Source organism: Rana temporaria, chromosome 12 (genome assembly GCF_905171775.1).
Source record: "Rana temporaria chromosome 12, aRanTem1.1, whole genome shotgun sequence".
In the NCBI taxonomy this organism is placed as follows: Eukaryota; Metazoa; Chordata; class Amphibia; order Anura; family Ranidae; genus Rana; species Rana temporaria.
The window spans coordinates 9,576,956-9,583,716 of record NC_053500.1 but is presented as its reverse complement, the minus strand read 5'-3'; the positions used below and the strand labels follow the sequence as shown (position 1 = coordinate 9,583,716).

Genomic DNA, 6,761 nt, shown 5'->3' with positions numbered 1-6,761 from the left:
CTACCAATTCAAGAATGATATCAGTTCCTCCAAATGTTACTAAAATCTGGTTTCCATAAACCATCTTATGCACACTGACCCCTTAACATAAACATATACACTATATTACCAAAAGTATTGGGACGCCTGCCTTTACACGCACATGAACTTTAATAGCTACCCAGTCATAGTCCGTAGGGTTCAATATTGAGTTGGCCCCACCCTTTGCAGCTATAACAGCTTCAACTCTTCTGGGAAGGCTGTCCACAAGGTTTAGGAGTGTGTCTATGGGAATGTTTCACCATTCTTCCAGAAGGTAATTTGTGAGGTCAGGAACTGCTTTTGGACTAGAAGGCCAACTCAATATTGAACCCACACCATAATCCCCCCTCCACCAAATGACCACCTGTATTACCTACAGTAGAGAAATTAGATCACTACCCTTGGCTGCACTTTGTGGCTTTCACTATAATCCCCCCTCCACCAAATGATTTGGACCAATGCACAAAGCAAGGTCCATAAAGACATGGGTGAGCGAGTTTGGGGTGGAGGAACTTAACTGGCCTCAACTCAATAGAACACCTTTGGGATGAATTAGAGTGGAGACTGCGAGACAGACCTTCTCATCCAACATTGGCATCTAACCTTTGTTGAGAACCCTTCACTGGCTGCCAGTAAAAGACAGAATTGTATTTAAAGCACTCTGCCTGACACATAAGTGCATCCATGGGAAGGCTCCGCAATATCTTTGCGACAAGATAGAACCTCACAATTCGAATCGCGTTCTGCGATCCACCGACCAAAATCTGGTCAGGGTACCAAAAACCAAATACAAGTCCAAAGGAGAGAGAAGGTTTGCTTTTCAGGGTCCTAGACTATGGAACGCTTTACCAACCAGCATTCGGTTGGAGGAAAACCACCTGACTTTCAGAAGACAGATCAAAACTCTGCTCTTTTGATGTCATGAGACACAAACAACTAGCGCCCAGAGGCGATTCAGTTCGCATGCGCCGCGCTTTATAAGTTTTTCATTCATTCATTCATTCAACCTCACAAATGCTCTTCTGGAAGAATGTTCAAACATTCCCATAGACACACTCCTAAATCTTGTAGACGGCCTTCCCAGAAGCGTTGAAGCTGTTATAGCTGCAAAGGGCGGGGCCAACTCAATATTGAACCCTACGGACAGGGATGCCAGTAAAGTTCATGTGCGTGTAAAGGCAGGTGTCCCAATACTTTTGGTAATATAGTGTATATCTGCATGGTCAAGCGGTACACAACAGGAACCAAAGAAGAACTGAAAAGAATCTCCAGATTCAGGGGATCCTCGCCCACAATAGGGACATCAAACATCTAGAGAGGAAAAGAAAAACACTTTTGTTAATTGCTGTCTAGACAGTTTATTGCGGCAATAAGACCCCAAACATGGGAATGCTGAGGTTTTAGGTATGAAACAATCAGACTAAACAATAGTTTTTATGACATTTACAAAGGCCTGGCTTTATTTGGATCTGACCTGGGGGGTCATAAACATCCATTTCAGTATCTGTTGGTTGATATCATCCTCCCCCCCCCCCCTCTCTGTCATCCCAGCTGGCACCAGAGAGGGGGGGCCTTCCTTGCATTGTGTTATCATTAGTATCACACTGTACTCTCTCCCTCCTCGACACATATGTTGGGCCGGACGCACCCCAGAGCATAAATTAGAGGGCAGTCCAGGTGTTGTAAAAATTAGTTTAGTAATCTTCAGCAGAATCCTGTGATCTTCTGTATAATGACACCGAATTATAGTGTTTGCATTTTTCTGCCGAAGTTACAATTTTAGACTTTTATGTTATTTATAGGTGGGGGGGGGGGAGGGGGGAAATCTTAAAAGTTGTATCCACAGCTGTATGAAACTTGTATGGACATCCATCAGGGCCGTCTTAATAGCATCATGGGCCCCTGGGCAAAGTAATGCTCTGGGGCTCATACAATGGAGACAGTGCAGGTAAACAAAAATCAAGTAGGTAGGAGGTAGGGGATATCTAGGGTGTAGAGGGGTCAGAGTGCTGGGAGGATATCTGGGGTGTAGAGGGGTCAGAGTGCTGGGGGGATATCTGGGGTGTAGTGGGGTCAGAGTGCTGGGGGGATATCTAGGGTGTAGAGGGGTCAGAGTGCTGGGGGGATGTCTGGGGTGTAGAGGGGTCAGAGTGCTGGGGGATATCTGGGGTGTAGAGGGGTCAGAGTGCTGGGAGGATATCTGGGGTGTAGAGGGGTCAGAGTGCTGGGGGGATATCTGGGGTGTAGAGGGGTCAGAGTGCTGGGGGGATATCTGAGGTGTAGAGGGGTCAGAGTGCTGGGGGGATATCTGGGGTGTAGAGGGGTCAGAGTGCTGGGGGGATATCTGAGGTGTAGAGGGGTCAGAGTGCTGGGGGGATATCTGAGGTGTAGAGGGATCAGAGTGCTGGGGGGATATCTGGGGTGTAGAGGGGCCATAGTGCTGGGGGGATATCTGGGGTGTACAGGGGTCAGAGTGCTGGGGGGGGGATATCTGGGGTGTAGAGGGATCAGAGTGCTGGGGGGATATCTGGGGTGTAGAGGGGTCAGAGTGCTGGGGGGGATATCTGGGGTGTAGAGGGATTAGAGTGCTGGGGGGATATCTGGGGTGTAGAGGGGTCAGAGTGCTGGGGGGATATCTGGGATGTAGAGGGGCAGCCCCAATTTCGGGGCAGCCCGGGCTCAAGGACCAGCTGCTTTGGGGAAAGCGCATGGCCCCCCCCCCCAGCAGCTGGGGCCCGGGGGTTTGCCCTCTCATTAAGACAGCCCTGACATCCACTGCATTTGAAGCTGTGGATAAGGGTTACACTTTCTATCTGTTTTTGTTGTTTTCTGTGCTTTTAACATTTCTCTTTGAACCCCGATAGAAACATTTGTTTCGTTTCGCCTCATTATTATATTACAATAAATATTTTTTTCAGAATTAGTTTCATATATTCGTTACAAATTAATTCATATATTTTGGGAAGTTCTGTCATTCTCTTGCTATTTCGGAAAGCTTGGCTATATCCCTGCTAGTCCAAACTACAAAGAGAAGTGGAATGAGCTGATTGGACGATATCAACTGGAGCCGCGTGCATCCGAAAGTAGCAAATAATACATTTCTGATTCATTCGTTATACAGTAAAGCCTTGGTTTGAGAGTAACTTGGTTTGAGAGCGTTTTGCAATGTTTTAATACATTTTGCCTTTGATATACAAGCGATGTCTTGATATAAGAGTAGCATCATGTCACAACTGAGTATAAAAAAGAAGAGAGGAGCCTCTAAGTGTAGCAATATGGTTACATTTATTGAAGGTACAACATTTAGCAACTTATTACTACACTTCGAGTTGCCTCTCTTCTCTTTTATACCCTGTAAAAATAATGCTTTGATATACAAGTGTTTTGGATTACAAGCATGTTTCTGGAACAAATTATACTCGCAAACCAAGGTTTTACTGTATTATGATTCAGAGATTCTGATAGATCTATTTCCATCTAACCTAAACAGCTCTCAAGCTCCCTCGTCCCCTCCTCCCATTCTCGTCTCCAGGACTTCTCCAGAGCCTCTCCCATCCTTTGGAACTCGCTACCTCAGTCTGTCCAGCTATCTTTTATTCTAGCTGCCTTTAGGCCAGTGGTTCTCAACCTGGGGGTCAAATGACTATTTGCCAGGGGTCACCGAATCCTGAGCTGTTCCTGAAGCCCGCGTCGCTCTCCCAGCCTTTTTCGTAGCCGCCCAGCAGGGCTGTTCCTGGAGCCCGCGGCCGCCCACTCAGCCTCTTCGCAGCTGCCCATTCAGTTCACAGCATGGATGGGGGGGGCGGAGACTAGAGGTCAGCTGACTGGTGAGGAATGTGAAGTGGGAGTGGCTGGAGGAGACCCCATCTCCTGATTTCGGCATAGGGGTCACTCCTGCGAGACACCATAAAGCCCATTCAGTTCACAGCATGGATGGGGGGCGGAGACTAGAGGTCAGCTGACTGGCGAGGAATGTGAAGTGGGAGGGGCTGGATGAGACCCCATCTCCTGATTTTGGCATAGGGGTCACTCCTGCAAGACACCATAAAGCCGGAGACACAGTAACACTGCCTGTGATTATAGTTGCCACTACAGTTCTCAGATCAGCAGATGACCTTGATCAAAAACACCTAAGTAATGGTGCTGATCAGCGATTTTCAGTGGTATTGCGGCGGACCGATCGGACACTTTTGACACTTTTTTGGGACCAGTGAGATTTATACAGCGATAAATTATAGCACTAAAAATATCCACTGATTACTGTATAAATGTCACTGGCAGGGAAAGGGTTAACACTACGGGGCGATCAAAGCGCTAAGTGTTCCCTAGGGAGGTGTTTCTAACTGTGGGGGGGAGGGGACTGACCGGAGGAGGAGAAAGAGATCGCTGTTCTTGATCACGAGGAACAGCAGATCTCTCTCTACTTCCTATTGCTATAATAAATTCCCCCCCCAAAAAAATGTAATAAAAAAATTGTCTTCATCGGCCGATCTATATTCTTCTACATATTTCTGGTAAAAAAAAAAATCGCAAAACAAGCATATATTGATTGGTTTGCGCAAAAGTTATAGGCCCAGATTCACAGAGTGTGGGCGCACATTACGCCGCCGTAGCGCAAACGCCGTACACCGCGCCAACGTAGCGCGGAGAGACAAGCATTGCATTCAGCAAGCTATTGCTCCCAACGCTGCGCCAGCGTGGCGTGGAATTCGAAGGCGTACGCCGGCGTAGGTGGAAGTGGGCGTGACCCATGCAAATGAGACGTGACCCCATGCAAATGATGGGCCGAGCGCCAGACAGATACGTATCACGAACTGCGCATGCGCCGTGACGTGGACGCATCCCCCTGCGTCTGCTCACAACCACGTCGGAACAACTGTTCCTAAACTACGCCAGATCACCGCATACGGCGTGAACGCAGTCTACGCCTAGCCAGACACGTCCTACGTAAAATACGCCGGCTTGTGTTCCCTGGTGCAGACCTTTGCATGTCTGCTGCTGGGTTGCACCTCCTTTATGGGAAATAACTTTACGCCGGACGTACAACTTACGCGCACCTTGTGTAGCCTGCGTCGGGCGCACGCAGGTTCGTGAATATTTCCCTCATTTGCATGTTAGAATGGCTAATCAATGGGAGCGGCACCATGCACCCAGCCTAAATGTGCGCCCACCCTATGCCGGCGTAAGCAAGCTACGTCGGCGGGGTGTAGCCTGGTTTTAGGCGCATATCTGGGTCTAATGCACAGATACGACGGCGCACATTTGCACTTACGTCGGCGTAACTGGTTATACATCGACATAAGTGCTTTGTGAATCTGGGCCATAGCGTCTACAAAATAGGGAATAGAGTTATGCCATTTTTATTATTATTATATATTTTTTTTTTTTACTAGTAATGGCGGTGAATAATTAACTGCCGGACATTTGCCCAAAAAAAAGATAATTTAGGGCAGTTGATCCGACCCTCCTGCTTGTCCTGTACCTGTTGCATCTGACAACCAGGCCTCATGTCTATTCATTATAAGTTGTCGGTAGTAGAAATGCAGATCCTTTATTGTGAACAAACAACGCTTATAACATAAAACTCTCAGTCTTTTAATAAAATGTAACAGTTTGAAAACTTTACAGATAAATATTAAGTTCACCAAAGAGGAAGTTATAAACTTCCCAATGAATGGTTATCAGCAGCGTGTGTCCAGAAAAACGAAGAGGAGATACAGTTTGTAGTGGATTATAGTGTCACGGTAGAGTGGAACAATGACAGAAATAGGAAATGAGATACACGCCATGCTTTTATTTTCTCTGTAAACAACACAGAATGACCCGGGTCACATTTCAGCAGCAGAGAAAAAAGGGGGCCAACCTGGCTCATCACCCCCACCGCTCAATATGCATATACATTGTTTCAGCTCAGCCCCATAACAATGGTCAGAGCTCCACAAAAAAAAAAAAAAGTGCATTTTCCCCCAACACAAAGGGAAATCCGAGCCGGGAATTCGGCTGGAATAAAAGACTCAGATAGGCTGATAAAGAAATTGCAGGTTATGGATTCAGGTGCAGACATGTTGCTAAAACTCCTCTATCTCCAATACATAATCTGTGGAAGGTGGAGACGGCGGCCGGGAGTCACCGACCTCCAATTTATTATTCATAGAAGTCCGTCCTTCCCAGGAAGTCATGTGTTCTATCACCTGTAGGAAATCTTCCTCTAATAAAGACAAATATTAGACAAAAAGGTAAAAAAAAAAATCCCTAACTAGCTTCCTTTACCTTAGTGCAGTCCTCCTTCACTTACCTCATCCTTCCAATTCGCTTCTCGGCCTTTTGGCTAAGATCAAGTGTAGTATCTGTTCTTATCAGTTGCCAATAGGTGGTGCTAAGCTGACTGTCCCCAGTACCCGGCGAGGGGGAACGGGATGGCAGTCGGCGGACGCTAAGCCTGTTGGCGTGGAGGTGAAAGCCTTCTGATCGGGACAGAGAGGCATGAGGTCGAAGCCAAGAGGCCGGGTCCCTGGCCTTTGGCCTGGATTTGGTGGTGTCTGCCCCAGTCAGTTGTTAGGGAGAGAACCCTTGCTCCTCCTTTTACCGGGAGGGGCGGGTAGTATCTCCCGAATGTAATTAGGTGGGAGAGTTGGAGGTTGTGGGTAGTAGCCTGCTTAGGTGGGCTCTCCCCGACCTCTTCTCCTACCTTCCTGGCTGGGATGGGTGTTGCCGGTCCGGACCGGGGGTCAGGGACCGTT

General features: G+C 47.6%; 1 pseudogene; it reads left to right on the top strand.

Annotated features, from left to right (window-relative positions):
• Positions 1 to 6,329: 6,329 nt before the first annotated feature.
• Positions 6,330 to 6,458, top strand: LOC120919661 (annotated as a pseudogene).
• Positions 6,459 to 6,761: the final 303 nt, after the last annotated feature.